This window comes from Piliocolobus tephrosceles, chromosome 13 (assembly GCF_002776525.5).
Source record: "Piliocolobus tephrosceles isolate RC106 chromosome 13, ASM277652v3, whole genome shotgun sequence".
In the NCBI taxonomy this organism is placed as follows: Eukaryota; Metazoa; Chordata; class Mammalia; order Primates; family Cercopithecidae; genus Piliocolobus; species Piliocolobus tephrosceles.
Window position 1 is genome coordinate 85158725 of NC_045446.1, and position 15883 is coordinate 85174607.

Consider the following 15883-nt stretch of genomic DNA (forward strand, 5'->3'; position numbering starts at 1 on the left):
ATGAGGAGCAGGGAGGGGAGGGTGCCAAGCTACAACCCCAACATGGCACCTGCAAAGAGAGAAGCAGATTGTACCCGCAGTCAGGAGGGGAGGTGAGGCTCATGGCGTGATCAGCGATTTGGTCCCGGAAGTCCAAAGTTGCCTTGTTAAGGGTAATCTTGTTCAGTGTCATCTAGGTGAAATTACTGGGATGTCAGGTTTTAACTTCATATTTGTTAGCTGGACTTCACAGAAAATTAGAGGTTATAACTTTGATCAGTTTAAAGGTAAGTGGCTCTGTTAGAAACATTCTGCTTTTTAAGACTTGGGATGTTTCTCAGAATGGTATCCTGTCCATCTGGCCCAGCAAAAGTAGGAAGTCAGGGAAATGGGTGTGTTAATTCTGAAGTAGGACTCACCTGAAATAGGAGTGAAACTGGCTGGATTATCCTACATTCTTTTCTTTGAAATAAAAAAAGGGCACCCAAGAAATTATTCAATCCTTTCCATGTTAGAATATAACTGACAGGTTGATTTAGACAAAAGAAAAGACATGAACAAAAGCTACTCAGTCAGAACATCTTCTGCAGAAGCTGCAATCAGACCGCATAGTCAAGATTTTTTCAATGACAATCAACATTCACTACACATCGATCAAACGCCTCTCTTTGGACAGGCACTGTGCTTGGTGCATGGGGTGAGGGATGGACAGTCCTTTCCTTGTGTAGAGACAAACTTGTTAACTGCTAGCATAAAGCAGAATCAAATAAATGAAAATAATGGATTTGGAGAGGGAAATTGGGGTTGCAATGAATTCTGACCCATTACAATAAAGACTGTTTTGTCTGGTTGTGATTTGATGTGAGTAAATTTGGGATCTTTCCGCTAGGCAAGAAGAGAAACACTGAAAGTCAGAGAATGGGCCCGTAATTTTGGAAAGCCAAGAGAGGACTGATGGGGTTGCCAAAGCTGGAATGAAATTAGAGGGGAGGCCTCATGCTCCCACTTTAGACCTTTGCAGAGGAATGGCATGGCATTCGGGTAGGTCCTGAGGGTAAGGAGCATTTGCATGACAAGGGCTTCTCAACTTTACACTGTTGACATTTGGGACCAGGGAGTTCTTTGTTTTAGGGGACTGTCCTATGTGTTGTAACATGTGTAGCAGCATCCTTATCCATTACATGCAGTGGCACACTCTACCCAACTTGTGACAATCAAAAATGTCTCCAGACATTGCCAAATATCCCCTTTGACCTTCAACAGCATAGCTGGAGGCAAGAGGAAGGTGCTTCAGGCCAAATGACCCCTTTGAACAAAGGTTTGGTGGTGTGACTCTGCCTGGGTATGTTGGAGAATGATGGCCACAGGGTGTAGTTAGGAGAGGGACATAGGATGAGAAGCGTCTGGAAAGGCAGTTTAGGGCTGTGTTGAATACCTTGCTAATAAATTGGTCTTGATTTTGCAGGTAATTTGGAGAGCATGAGGTTTGGGAGGGGAGTGACAGAAGAACCCGGCGGGGGTATTGGAGATCTGAATGGAAAAGCAAGACAGTGAGCACAGAAGACAGGGGGCTGCACCTACCTGTCCAGATGAGAGGTAGATTGAGCTAAACTTAGTAAGGATGGAGAGGAGAGGGTGGGCATGAGAGACATCACTCAAGGAGATTTGAGACTTGGTGACAACCAATATGTGGTGGGCGAAGGCAAGAGAGAAATTAGATGACTGAGAGGGAAGATGATGTCTTTGACTTAGGGAGAGGTGAAGAGGAGGAGGGGTAGATCTGCATTCAAAATGGTTTCATAAAGCCCATTTTTGTCCACACCTCCAGGTGAGTATGCAGGAGTCACTCAACAAATCCTTTTTATGGATCTTGATTTACCAGTTACTGGTTCAGGTGGAGCGAGTCACCTGTTTAGTAGGGCAAAGACAAAGGTTTGTATAATAATAATAATAATAGCTACCATTTTTTAGCACTTACTATGTGTTAGGCACTGAGCCAATATTTTACACACTATCTCATTCAGTATTCAAGCAGTCCCATGAGGTATACTACTTTTGTCCCCACCTTGGAGATGATTTCATTCATTACATATTTATTAAGTGACTACTGTATGTGCCAAGCACTGTTTTGGGCATCCAGGATATATCACTGAATAAAACAGGGGGAATAAGTCCCTGCCATTGTGGAGCTTACCATTTAGTGGGGAAACTAAAATGAGGAAACTAGGACTTAGTGAGACGTGGTACCTGCACATTCACCCCAGCGAGTGTGTGCTGGGCAAGATGAGGGCAGCAATGTACCTGTTGTGGTCAGCTGTGGTCAGGCCTACTTGAGCTCCCATGTGGACACAAATGGGAAACTCCCTTACAAGGCAACCACAAAAGAGGAAAGATTGCCCAGTGTTGGCATGTGAGAACTCTAAAACTCCAGAGGCTAGAAGTGAGGACAGGTAGTCTGGCTTCTTGATTGACAGAATTATTGAATTATCTGAAGTTCATGTGTTTTCCTGGGTACTTCTATAAGCAGAGATATATAGGCAGTGTGCTCACAGCTCTCTGCAACTTTAATCAGTCATGCGTCTCCTTCCTGATTAATTGCCAAGTCCCCACATTTCAGTTAAGAGTCCATAAGAAATAAGGAGGTTGGTGAAGAGCTATGTTGATCCACCTTTAACCTTACCTAGTTTAGATATTTTGCACTATTTGTTAGCTGCCTTGAGAGCAAATCAAAATAACCTCAGCTATAATTAAGGCCATCCTTCTTGCCCATCCTTGACTCTAGTCTGGACTCTATAGGTTGTCCTCACTTACCTATTTAGGGTTGCCAATGTTTCACATTCACCAGGGGCAGTGGCCTCATGGCTACCCCTGACCATATCCCTCCCCTACATCAGCTGAGAAAGGACAGATCTACTTTTTGTACATTTGGGTGGAAGCTTTGTTTTTTCTCAAGAAGAACAGGGATAGAAAAGCATTTTATCCTTGCTTTCCTCCTGGGCAAGAGGAATGACTGCTTTGCGCTACGCAGGCCTCAGGGGCCTGTGGTCTGAGGGTTTCATGTGTGACATGAAACAGTTCAACTAGCTTCTTCTAGAGCCACGGAGGTTCACACTGGTCAGTAGTGTCCACTGCCCAAGACTGGGGAGGAAAATCCAAACTGATTGTACACAGAATGCACAAGGCCTGGCCTTGGAGTCCTGTACATTTAAATTAGGAAGCTTTTGGCCACAGTACATGTAAAACCACAACTGAAACAATGATGCAAGTGTTTGCTCATACAGTGAGCAGTCTGGAGTGGGTTATGGTTCTGGTATGACCGAGGCTTAACACCATCCTGGAAGACCTACGTTGCTTCCTACTTTCCATCCTGCCACCGTGATGTTGGCTTCCTCCTCAGCCTGATGATAAAACAGCTGCTGTATTCCCAGCCATCATTACTGGGCCAGTCATGGCCAGAGGAAGAAGAAAGATTTTCTTTTTCTAGTTTAGATGCAAGGAAACTGTCCCAGAAGCCTCCTAGCCGATTTCACCCTCACATTGGATCAGTCAGAATTAGACCACATGCCCATTCCTAAACAAAGCCTTGCCAAAAGGAATGGGGCTACTATGGCTGACTTGTAGGCAAACCAGAATCACCATCTGGAGGTGGAACTGACGTCAGCTTCCCCTGAAGCCCACGGCTTTGTGAAGGAAGGTGGATACTTGAACCAAATCACATTTCTATTCAGGTGAAAGAAGAGAAGTGGGCAATAGATCTTGGATAGGCAACCAGGAGTGTTTGCCTCAACAGCTAGCCATGTGGCTCTCACTAGTTCAGTGCCTCCAGTGAAGGAAAGCAACTTACCTTTGTGTCTTCCCTCACTCAGCCCTACCCTGGGGCCCCCACATCTTATGCATTTGGATTGTGCTAGCTGGAGGCTTGTGTTTTCTTTTCTTTTTTTAATTTTGTTCTGTTTTTAATGCTAGTTATAATCTTACTTTGTACTTAGGAAAGGCCTTTCTTCCAACAAGCTCCAGACACTTTTATAGACTTGATGACCTCTGCCCTGAGAATTATTATCTTCCATTTATGGAGGTGGTGTGAGGGTCACAAGGCAGCCCCAAAGGCCCAATCTGGAAGCAGAGCACATCCTGCTCTGGGTTTTCTAATAGGAGTGACAGGCTGGAAGGACTAAGACACCATCCATGAGAATGGCTCTGGGTGCAGAGGTGTGGTCTGTTAACAAAGGCTTCCTTTGTGCTGACTGGAGTTTCTGGAAAAAGTTAGCTCTCCAACAATCTTGGAGAAGTGCTCAGTGATTACATAGAAGCAGAGTGGATTAGAAAGGCTGAAATCAGTATTTGTCTATCTTGGCTCATTCTAGTTCATTCCCTTGCCTTTGGGGGAAAATCAAAGGGATTCTTTCAAGAAATATTTGGTCCCTTCCCTATGTTGGCCATCGTGTTGGGCATTGGACATATAGTCTGGAACAAGACACAATTCCTAACCTCAAAGAGTTCACAGATTGTGGGGGAGAAAACTTAAAATATAGGCAGTTACAATGCAGTGGAATAAATGCTTTGATCCCCCTCTGCTGGGTGCAGGGCTTCCAGGAAGACCTGCTGTTAAAGCTGAGATGGAAGGGACAGGGAGGAGTGAAATATTGTCTATTTCCAAGCAAAGCATGTCTTACCTGCAGTTTCTCAAAGTTTGAGGTGCATTCATTTTACAGAATGTTAACTTAAATCATTTTTTTAAAAAGAAAGCATAGATGATCAGGTAAGTTTGGGGAGTGGTGGGGTAAGCAGTCTGTAGGATTTTGCAGAGCTTTTGATAACTGTATTAGTGATAACCATGAACTTCTGAGAGAGATATGAAGTGGATATTTGCCCTGTCATACCAACTACAAAATCTTTTTCCCTCCATCTTTCCCAAATGAGTGATTTTAATGCTGAGAACTTACAGTACTGTAACTGAGTTGAGATTGAGGGTAGCGGCAATAGCAGGTCAGAGGAAGCATCACAGTTCTGCTCTAAAAATATAGGGACTAGCTTTTCATATAATAGCTGTGTTTGTTTTATGAACCTATTTACATTCTGTAGTGGACACCATGGTCTCCCCTAATAATTAGACTCAGTCAATCATTTGTAGGAGAAATATTCTTCTTGCAGTGAATGGGTCAACTGGCCATGAGGCCCCATTTTCAGTGGGATAAAAGAGGAAGTATGGTAAGGACTTATGGGGGAAAGTTTCATGCTCTAAGAAAAAAGAAAAACAAGGAAGAGGTAGCTTCTCTTCTTCCTCTAGACATTCTCTTTAAATGTGATGGCTGGAACTGTAGAGCCATCTGGCCAACAACCTGAGGATAAAACTGATACCTAGATGGCAGAGTAGAGACTGAAGCTACCCAGATCTTTGATGACAACATTGAGCTTCTGATTAATCACACCTGGAGCCTGTCCTAACTATTGACTTAACTTTGACTTCTTGTTATGTAATAATACGTTTCCTTTTATTTTAACTATTTCTAAGCAGACTTTTATGTTATTTGGAGTTAGAAGCATCCTGGCTAATAAACTTTCCTATTTTAATCTTCTCACATCCTTATCCCATTGACATATTTAGTCATTTCCTTGATGAAGGCACATCTAGTATTAACTTAGATTTTCAGAGTGGAGGTAAAGTTGTCCTGGACTCAGGTGTCTGAGGCAGCAGGTGGTATATTAGTGAAACACAAAAGCAGCTCTGAGACTCATGTGGTTTAGGCAAATGAGGACGGCTGTGGACTGATATTCTAGTGGGGTTGGTTAATGCAGTGCTTGAAGGGCTGAACATGGGCCCGCTGAAGACACCAGCCAGGCAGCTGGAACTCAGGAGTCAGGCAGGGCACAGAAAGAGGAGAAGCGCTTGTTAGGCCAAGTATTCTGGCAAAGGCCCAAACTCTCCTACAAAGTTTTCATGTACCCAGTCCCCCTCCCCCAGAACTTTTGCTGCTTCAACAGCTCTCTCCCCACTTCTCCTCCCTTTGGCTTCAGTAATGTCCCTTTAAGTATTCTGTGGCTTCTTTCCCTTGACATCACTTTATTTTTAGTGGTTCAAATTTATATTTGTACATATTCAATGAAATGTCCCTTTTTAATGTACAGGCCTGTTTACATGATTTATTAGTAATTGTGTCCATTAATTTTTCTTAAACCATCTTAGCCCCTTTCAAGAGTATAGTTCAGTAGTATTAAGTATATTCACATTGTTGCAAAACAGATCTCCAAAACGTTTTAATCTTATGTCATGGTTAATTTTATGTGTCAACTTGATTAGGCCACGGTGGGCCACGAGGTGCCAAGATTAAACCCTAATTCTGGGAGTGTCTTTGAGGGTGTTTCCAGATGAGATTAGATTTTAAATCTGTGGATTTAGTAAAGTGGATTTCCTTCACCAACGTGGATGGGCATCATCCAATCCATTGAGAGCCTGAATAGGGCAAAAGGTGGAGGAAGGGAGGATTCGTCCCCTTCTTGCCTGCTTGCTTGAGCTGGCACGTCAGTCTTCTCCTGACCTTGGCCTGGGATTTACACAATCAGCTCCCCTGGTTCTCAAGCCTTTGAACTTAGACTAGAATTACATCCGTGGCTTTCCTGGGTCTCCAGCTTGTAGATGCCAGATAATAGGACTCCTCAGCCTCCATAATGGCATGAGCCAATTCTGCATAATGTGTGTGTGTATATATATATATGTATATCCTGTTGGTTCTGCTACTCTGGAGAACCCTGACTAATACATCTTCCAAAATTGAAACTCTATACCTATTAAACAACAGCTCTCCTTTTCCCCATTCCCACCCCAGCCCCTATGTTTCTATGGATTTAATGATTTTAGGTATCTTATGTAAGTATAATTATACAGTATTTGCCTTTTTGTGACTGGCGTCTTTCACTTAGCGTAATGTCCTCACTAGAGCATGTGACAGGATTTCCTTTCTTTTAAGGCTCACTCTTATCCCATGTGCGCATGTACCACATTTTGTTTGTCCATTCATCCATCCTTCTGTCTCTTGGCTATTGTGTCTTGGCATCACTTCTACCTACTGTTGTGGTTTATGTTTGGGTTTCTAATTCTGGTGCCTGTGTTTCACTTTAACCAGATTTCTCTAGGGAATGTCCTGGAAGAGGACGCCTGAGAGACACTTCATCCTCCTAAGGATGATCTTGCTAGTGAACTTTTCCAAGAAAAAATTTATTCAGAAAAAAATGACACCAAACAACTCATATGTGCTCTGTGTATAAGGTAAAAGGTGAACATCTTTCCTTTAATGTAATTACTCCATCTCATGTCTACTCTGTAGCCATAACTCCAGCTGAAATGTAGAATTTGAAAATTCATTGTCTTACTCATAAAAGATAACGCAAGCTCAGTATAAAAAAATTTGAAAAACAGCAAGAAAAACTATCATTTCATTAGGTCATATTTTATGCAGGGCCCTCTACTAGGCATTTTAAAGATACTCTTTTTAATCTACATGACTCTTTGAAGGAGGCATTGATAATATTTCAAGTAAATTGTAGATTGGTGAGAGGACATCTCCTTCCTAACACCATCACTGTGCACAATTCCACCATAGCCTCTCATTTATTCTCCATGAATAGGAAACTGCACTCCCACAGCGAAGCAGGGCAGAGCAGGTGCAACCCACTTTGGTGGGCTTTTCCTTTGCCCCAAAGTTCCTTGTGGGCTGCTCAACTGCCGGTGATGCTCCTCGCATGGGTCAGGTGTCCTATCCTGTCAGAGTTGGGAAAACATCTCAATTCTTGCCTCCCCATTGCCCTTTTATACTTGGGCTTACGATTACAACACCATCGTAGAAAACCTAAACTAACCTTTGTATTTCTAGTAAAGAGAATGTTTACAAACATTGGACTTACTTGGTTTGTGAGCCAAATAGCATAAACAAGGCTATAGAACAAGCCTCATTTTCTAGCACTCTGAAAAGCCCCTTTCTCTGCAGTTCCCTCTTAGGAGCTGATTTAATTCCCTCTTACCTTGGTGATTCTGATACAATTTGGAGATGATGGTAAATTCATTTCCCTATGGTTTATTTATTTATTTTCGTTTTCAAAATCTCCAGTTTACAGTTCAAAATCTCAGTTTAAGAAACTGAGCCTCAGGGAGGTTATTTCACTCAAGACCCAACATTTAATAAGTAAGAGTCAGAGATACAATCAAAGTAGCTGTCAGCTAAAGTGGACAGAATACAGATGGGTTTTGGACTTGGCAAAGTTCCTTATTATTTTTGAGTTCCACTTTCACATCCAAAATGAGAATAATAGTTACTACAAGGATTGTTGTAAAGATTAGAAGTAATATATGTAAAGCACTGAGCTCAAAGCCTGGCTCTTGGTGGGTGGTCCATAACTGGTAGTGATTATAAATGGTCTGCCTGTCTCCAAAACCTTTGAGCTCTGCTTGAAATGACAATACCCTTACCACAGAAATGTAAAAAGAAAAAAAGAAAAAGAAAAAGAAAAGAAAGGAAGGAAAACCGTCAAATCATCCATTCATCCATTGTTGCATTCTCCTGAAAACCAAAATCATTAGTTATGTAGTGATTTTTCCGTTTCCCCCATTTCATTCTTTCTTTCTATGAAGTATTTTCCTGATAGTTGTAATCACACTATATATATAACTTGTTTAAGGATTTCCTTTCCACTTTTCATCTCATGCTAGGATGAACTTTAACGTCTACTTTCCTACTGCTGGGTTTTGTGGGAACCAAATGCCCTAGCGATTAGAAGCCTAGGTGGCAACAGCCCTTTGGGAGTCATGGGCCTTGCCTGCGTGGTGAGTAGGAACTTGCAAAATGCTTCTTCATTTGTGAGTGACTTTGAACTGCTTTTTCAGAGTGGGAGCCACCCTTTGGCACATTGGTATATTGACCTTCACCATGACTTTGTCCTCTTAGAGTTTGAGAGCAGACACTTCTTCCTCTGAGACAGTTTTCCATTTTTCCTCCCTTTGTGCTTTTATCTCGCTCTCATCATCAATGTCCCAGATTCCCTAATCATCAGCCTCTTGCTCATTTGCTGCCTCCATAGTCTGACCCTTGGCTAATCTCTTTCAACACTGTACTTGCCACCACATTGGGATCTTTTATGCCTCTACTGGAGATCTCCACTGCACTCTGCTTCAGCTCCCAAATTGCTAAGCTTTACTGAAGCAAGTCTTGCAGTTGTGTGAACTGAGGCTGCTAACAAATTCACACTAACTGTAGCTGGGCTCTTACTGTTGGATAATACCATAGCCTATGTCTTGATAACTGCACACAGCATTTTGCTCAGGCCACAGTTCCAAAATTGCTTCATTATCTTCAATTTCCAACCCTGTCCCAGGCAGGCCAACAAGAGGATTCTTCCTTCTCTGGGAAGTGAAGGCACATGGGGATGCTTCCTCAACTTTGCTTTTTCTATTTAAAATTTTCTTTGTATCTTGAGCCTTCCTTTATTCTCTGAGAAGAGTTCTGATTTCTAAAGTTCCTCTCGTCTCTTACCTTCTCCATTAAAGTTGTCCTATTAATTGCTCATCTCTTGAGTATATGATTAATGCATATATCTTGACTGTTTTTCCACATATGTTCAAGTATCTCTCATCCTAAAAACAAAACACAAAAGCAATAATAATAATATAACAAACTATTCATTTCACTCTACTTCACCCTCAAGTCATTTCTCCCTTCTATCACCAAAATGGCTCAATGACTAGGTCATGCCCATGCCTTCCTTTTATCCTGACTTTTTCCTTTACACTCCAGTGTAATTGCTTTCTTTAAAGTTACTAAGGGTCTCATTCTAGCTAAATCTTACAACCTTCTCTTTCTTCACCATCTTTATTCAATTCAACAGATATATGTTGAGCTCCTTGCTCCCTACTGGGCACTAAGCCCACTCTTAGAGAGACAGACTTAACCCCTGCCCACAGTCTCTGTAGTCAAAGAACAGGCTTTGAAGGTCTTCCATGGATTGGAGGATAAAATAATCAGGTGGTCATATGGATCAACTCTTCCCCTCTCTTCCTGATGCCATGACTCTGCATTCTCCTCTTTCTTTTCTTATATCCTTAGACAGATCTTCTTCTGTATTCTTTACTGGCATCCTTTACTAATATCCCTTATTTTGTCCTGGAATTGGAATCATTCACCAAGGTTCAGTCCTTGGCCCCTTTCTTTCATTATACACCCCCTCTTTCAAGATTTGCCTTTAATTGTCACCTCTGTTTTGCTAGCTTTGATTCCCCTCCTGCCAATTTGCTCTCTCACTTTGGACTGAAATTGTAGCTTGATAGATATCCAACTAAGATATTTCATATGCACCTCCCACTCACAATGTCCAAAACTGAGCTCATCTTTTCCTCACCTCTTAGGCATTTCCCCCCAGCACATGGACCTCCTCTGAGAACTTTCTCCACTCCAGAGTGAGTGTGAACTACATAATCTTGCACCCTTGGCTGTAACTGGCTAGATCTGGTCTCCCAAGGATATGGAATAGTGGCAAGCACTAGTTCATTATGGTTTAACTGGGGAGTGATATAAACTCAGAGGTGAAGCTGCCACTGTGGGATGGCCATCTTCAATCATGGGCATGGAGATGCAGAGAAAGCTTGTTCATGAAAAGAAGCGTGAATGCAGCAAATAGAGGTCAGGATGTGAGACTGTGAGACTTGGGATGACTCAGCATCACCAAGGAGGGATGTGGCTCCTTCCTGGTTCTGCCAATTCCTGATTCTGGTCCCTTGTGAGGTTCAGCTATACTTTCTGCCCTTAAGTTTTGGGAAATAATCCTATATTTTTGTAATAAATTATTCCTTTCTACTTAAGTTAATGTAAGTGGGGCTTCAAATGAAAGTGTTTCAGGTATAACACCCCCAAGCCCAGACACACCCTCTTCATTGCATTTCTATTTCCCTTAATAATAAGGACTCTCTTTTCTCAGTATTCACACTGAAAACTCCCATATTATATTTGACATTTTCCTTACCTCATTCCAACCTCTCCATTATATCCCATTACCTATCATGTCCAATGGAGTCTATTCTTCATATTGTTCTTGAGAAAAAAAAAGCTCTTAAGTTTGTCACTTCTTTCCATTCTTCCCATTACATCAGGCTCACTGCCTCTTACTGAGACAATTAAAGATTCCTTACTGATTTTCCTGCTTCTGGTTATTTTCTTTTCCAATCCATCAAAGATCTTCGAAGCTTGTTCATTATGCACTGAATTAATATCATATTTCTCACCTGAATTTTCATGTCTTCTTTGACTATTTACATTTTATGATCTGAATGTGTTCCCCAAAATGTGTGCTGAAGTTTAATGGCCAATGGTACAGTAGTAAGAAGTGGGGCCTTTAAGAGGTGATTAAGTCATGAGGGTGGAATCCTCATGGATAGAATTAGGGCCCTTATAAAAGGGCTTGAAGGAGTGGGTTTGATCTCTGCTGCTCTTCTGTCATGTGAGGACACAACCTTTCATCCCTTTTGTCCTTCCGTTCCTCTCACCATGTGAGAACACCACATTCAAGGCACCATCTTGGAAGAATAGTCTGGAGCTCTCAGCAGACACTGAACCTGGTAGCGCTTTGATCTTGGATTTCCCTCCAGAGCTGTGAGAAAATACATTTCTGTTCTAAATTACCCAGAATGAGGCATTTTGTTATAGTAGCACAAATGGGCTGAGACAGTAACTAAGCATCTACCTTTGCATTCTTATCTTAGGCTTTCCATCCTTGGAGGTGATGATGGTGAATACTGAGTGGCAACTTGATTGGATTGAAGGATGCAAAGTATTGACCCTGGGTGTGTCTGTGAGGGTGTTGGCAAAGGAGATGAACATTTGAGTCAATGGGCTGGGGAAGGCAGACCCACCTTTAATCTGGTGGGCACCATTTAGTCAGCTGCCAGAGAATATGAACAGGCAAAAAAATGTGAAAAGGTGAGACTGGTCTAGCCTCCAAGACTATATGTTTCTCGCATGCTGGATGCTTCCTGTCCTCAAACTTCAGACTCCAGGTTCTTCATCTTTGAGAATCAGACTGGCGCTCCTTGCTCCCCAAGCTTGCAGACAGTCCACTGTGGGACCTTGTGATCGTGTAAGTTAATACTTAATAAACTCATATATATATATATATCTCTTATTAGTTCTGTCCCTCTAGGGAACACTGACTAATACAGAGGCCAACCTATATGAACAACACCATTCATTTATTGAGTGCTCTGTGGTTGCTAGCCATGGGTTCCTGCACTTTCCATTGTGGTTCCCCAACTTTCTGCCCACGCATTGTAATAGTCCTTTTAAAATAAACATCCATTGAATTGTTCTAAAGTGAATGCACCATTTCTTCCTACTGGGGGCCTGACTGATAGGGGGCAGAATGATAATAGCAGCTACCTCACATCCCTGTTTTGAGAATTAAATATTTTCACTTATGCTTTGTGTTAAAACAGTGCCTGGCACATAGTAAGTTTTTATTAAATGTTGATTGTTATTAGCATTGTCCCTCATGACTTTTTTATTTTGCGTTTGACTCTGTAGACTAACTGGAGAGCATATTGTTTCTTAACACTCCCTGCACCCTACCACTGCCATACCGTAAGATGTGATTTTGGCTGCCAGGAGACCACCCCCCTTTCTTTTTCTGCTCATCTTTTACACTCCACTTAAACGTTTTCTTTGTCGACAAGCTTCTTCCCTAGCCAGTTAATGTTGTGTCTTCATTTGAGTCCCCATAACCCTTCCTACCCTCTCTCTGGTGTGATTTCTACAATCCATTTATTTTGAGATTTATGTGTGTCTGTATGTACCATTTCCTTCACCACTATTAGCTCTTTTAAGGCAGAGATTCAATCCTATTTACTTTTTCTTCTTTTTCAATACTCTGCCCTTAATCAGCCAAAGAAAATTTAATACCAGCCTCCTACAATCTGTTCTTCCCATAGCAGCCAGAATGATCTTTTGAAAACATAATTGAGATCATGATGCTCCCCTGCTAAAATCCTCCAGTGACTTTCTTCTGCACTTGGAATAAAATCCACCCCTCCCACTGGTGTTTACAAAGTCAAATCATCTTCCCCTACCTGCGTCATCAACCTATCTAGAGATTCCTTGAATAAACTTATCTTGTTTCTGCTTCAGAGCCTTTGACTATCTGTCCCCTTTCCCTAGAATAATATTTTTTCAGATTCCTGCAGGATGGACTGATTCCTATCACGCAGCCCTCAGTTTTTATGTCACCTCTTTAGAGCAGCCTTTGTAACGTCCCCATCTAGTCTAGGGTGACTACTAAGTTACTCCCCACTTCATCACCCTATTTACATTTTCTACACAGCACTTCTGTGTGTTTTTCTTAAAACAGCCTTATTGAGATATACTTTACATACCATAACATTCATGTATTTAAACTATGCAAGTTGGCCTGGGCAGGGTCACTCACGCCTGCAATCCCAGCACTTTGGGAGGCAGAGGCAGAATTGCTTGAGGCCAGGAGTTTGAGACCAGCCTGGGCAACAGAGTGAGATTGCATCTCTACACAAAACTAAAAAAACTAATCGGGCATAGTGGCACATGCCTGTAGTCCCAGATTCTTGGGAGGCTGAGGTGGAAAGATTGCTTGAGCCTGGGAAGTTGAGGCTGCCGTGAGGCGTGATTATACCACTGTACTTCAGCCTGGGCAACAGAGTGAGATCCTGCCCCCCAAAATAATGATAATAAAATAGAATAAATTATAAGAGTCAATAAGTTTTGGTGTATTTATAGAATTGCACAACCATCAAATTTTCATAATTTTAAAACATTTTCATCACCCAAAAAGAAACCTTATGCCCATTAACAGAAAGAGTGTCCCATTTCCCCATCCTTCATTCTTTGCTTTACTATCTAGCTGCTGGAAACTGCTAATCCACTTTCTCCCTCTATTGATTTAACTATTCTAGATCTTTTGTAAACATAGAACTATATAATATGTGGTCTTTTGTGACTGGCTCCTGTCACTTAGCAAATTTTTGATGTCCATAATATTGTGGCATGAATCAGTACTCATTTCTTTTTATTGCCAAATACTATTCCATTGCGTGGACCTGCCAACTCTTTCGTACTTTTTTATTAGTTGATAGCCATTGTGCTGTTTCTGGCTTGTTTTTATTGCTTATTTTTCTGTCTCCCTCCATGACAGAAGAGAAGGGTCCTCATCCATGCCTGTCTCATTCTTTGCTGTAAAACCACAAGCGTGGCTCTATTTCCCATCTGCCTATGAGCTTCTCCCACTCCTGTTGATAACAGACTATCCTCCCCACTCTGCACTCTCACGGGGGCCCACCAGGCTTGAGTTGCCAGAGCCCATGCTCCCTACCACAAAGAAAAAGGAGTTCGTGGACCAAGAGAAGGAGGCCATGATGTAAGGAGAAGCAAAGGCAAGAAGATACAAACGGCAGTCAAAGGAAGCACCAGGTCTCAGCTGCTTGAAGCCTTAGATCCCATCACTTTCCTTTGACTGAGCTTCTCCAGGCTCTTCCCAGGTAAAGGAATCAATAAACATCTTTGTTCCTCTGACCAGCTTGGCTTGGCTTTCTATTACTTCTCACAGAGAGAGGTTCTGATGAATACAAATTGGCTCCTACTCACCTAACTGGTCTGGTCACAGTAACAAATAAGATTTGTCCAGCGTTTCCCAGATGAGAAAGTATTTTCACATTCATTGTTTCATTGTACCCTTTTAACAGAGGAATGTGTCACAAACCTAATTTTAAACATGAGGAAACCAAAGATTGGATATGTTGAGTGATGAGCTTAAGTTCACATAGCTTAAAAGTTGCAGAGCCAGGCCTCGAAACCAGTTCCCTTGGCTCATGGTTCTGTGTTCCTTGCCTACTGGGTCACAACACCTACGCTGGCCTTGGGAGGAAAAGGTGGCATTTGTCCCTGGATGCTTTGGTTGTGCACTGGGTGCCAAGCACAGTGCCCGGAGTGTTTACTAAATAAATGGCTGCATTCATATGACCAGGTTAAGGGGTGAAAGCAAGGAGAGATCTCTACAGGTACCTTGGATCCAGTGTCAGGGTCTTTGGTTATCTGAGGATGTGAAGCAGAGTAGAAGAGAATCTGCTGGAACAAGTTTCAAAGTGAAAAATCAAACACTTAGCACTTAGCAGGGGTCAGATGCAGAGGGAACAACAAACGGCCATATCCTCTGCCTTCCTCTACTCCTTTCCCTCTTCTCAGTACTTACTCAAATGTCTTTTCATTATAGATTGGTCCAAACTAAGGAAAACAGCAGAACTTTGTCAAGGACCTTTCCTAGGTTCTAACTTACACGTAAAGCATGCTTTCTAGAGATGTACATCAACATCAAAACACAGGAGAGATCAAGAAGAGAAAATCTGACACTCAAGTTTCTGTTGTCATCTCTTGCCCTCCTACTCCCTCATCCTGCCACATGCTCCTGGCCTGCGCTTTCTTTAATATGCCTCGCTCTCATCTGACCTTGTACTACAGCCATGTGAAGTTGTTCAACATACCTCAAACTGGCCATGTTTGCCCCTCTGCCTTTTTTTTTTGTTTGTTTCTCATCCTGGCAAACTCTTATTCATCCTTCAAAGCCCAACTCATGGCCGGGCGCAGTGGCTCACACCTATAATCCCAGCACTTCGGGAAGCCGAGGTGGATGGATCACTTGAGGTCAGGGGTTCAAGACCAGTCTGTCCAACATGGTGAAACCATTTCTCTACTTAAAATACAAAAAAATTAGCTGACCGTTCTCACTTGAACCCAGCAGGTGGAGGTTGCAGTGAGCCGACATTGTGCCACTGCACTCCAGCCTGGGTGACAGGGAGAGATTCTGTCTCAAAAAATAAAATAAAATAAAATAAAGCTCAACTCAAATGTTA